Source organism: Geospiza fortis, unplaced genomic scaffold (assembly GCF_000277835.1).
Source record: "Geospiza fortis unplaced genomic scaffold, GeoFor_1.0 scaffold145, whole genome shotgun sequence".
Classification (NCBI taxonomy): Eukaryota; Metazoa; Chordata; class Aves; order Passeriformes; family Thraupidae; genus Geospiza; species Geospiza fortis.
This window is the reverse complement of record NW_005054362.1, coordinates 3281575-3282986: the sequence shown is the minus strand read 5'-3', so window position 1 is coordinate 3282986 and position 1412 is coordinate 3281575.

Below are 1412 nucleotides of genomic sequence, written 5' to 3'. Positions count from 1 at the left end.
CAGAATGGATTGGGTGGGGAGGGGCACTGGGCTGTGCCAGAGGTCTCCACAACAGGTAGCAGGAAATTGTGGTAAATCCAAATTCTCTTCAATCCCTGTCCTGTGCCCTGGAAAGCATGGTGAGGTCTGGGGTACTCTCATGTTGGGTACCCTCGAGGCACTGGGGTCTTTCTCTGGTTTCTCCAAGGTGAAGTCTGTCCTTGCCACCCAGCTGTGGAAAAGCTGGTTTTCCACAGAGGTCATTTTTGCCTGTTCCTGGTTTGCTTGGGATGTGTCAGGGCTGTTGTTGTGTTCAGCTCCAGGTCAGGCTGACTTTGACAACAACACATCAATTTTCCTTGGAGCATCAGGACCTGGTCCCCAGCAGAGCTCAGGCCACAGGGAAACGCAGGGATTTTCTGCTCACACCCCTCGTGGTGGGGGTTTGCTCCCTAAACCCCACAGTCCTCACCCAAAAGGGGCTGGATCTGATGAGCTCTCAGGTGCAGCTCTTCCCCATTACCTGATTGCTGTTTACTGGACTCAGCTGAAACCAAAATGTCCAAATTAACTGGGAAGCCCCAGGCTAAACCTTCCTGCCATGGGTCCAGGGCTGTGCCTTTGCTGTCCCACTCCAGAGCTCTGTAAGTCGCTGTTTTGGGATGGGGGATTGGGAGCTCCAGGAAGGTGTCACCTGTGCTCATTCCCCATCACCCTGGGAAGGAGAACAGGGATGTATGCTTTGGGATGAGGTGCTAGGAAATATTTCATTTGCAGGAAAATATTTAAGCACTCTCTAGAAAGAAATCCTTTCAAAGAAAGAAATACCTTTGGGATTTAGAATTGAAGAGCTGGAGATGTTTCTTCCTTGGAGAAAATTAGGAATATTTCCAGTTTGTCCCAGCAGAGGTGCCACAGAGATGGGTCCCAGGTGCTTTTCACGGCTTTTTCTGAGAACTTCCCAAACCAGCTTGTGTTTGAGAGATTGAGGGGAACCCTGAACATGAAGAGGCTGTGACAAAACGCGAGCTTATAAAAGGAGGCAGATTAATCCAGGCCCGATTCCTGGATCTTGCAGCCCACATTGATCCCTGGACCTCCACCGACTTCATGGGACTAATCTGTCTCCGTGCTCAGCAGCTCTCTCTGGGATCGACAGAGTCACAATTTCAATTCGCGACTCTCCTGGCTCTCTGCTTGTTGTTTCGTGTGATGGGGGAAAGTTTAAAAACATTGAGAAAAAAAAAAAGGTTTAAACTCCATCCGGCCTGTCCTGTTTCGGAGGGACGGAGTGCGGGCAGCCTGGAGGAAAAAGGCTGCGGAAATGGGAAATGTCGGAGCGGGGCTGCTGGGGATGGAAGGGGGCCTGGCTCGGGGACCCGTCGGGGCGAGGTGGGGAGGAGGCGGCGGGGCCGGCCCCGGCCGGGGGGAGG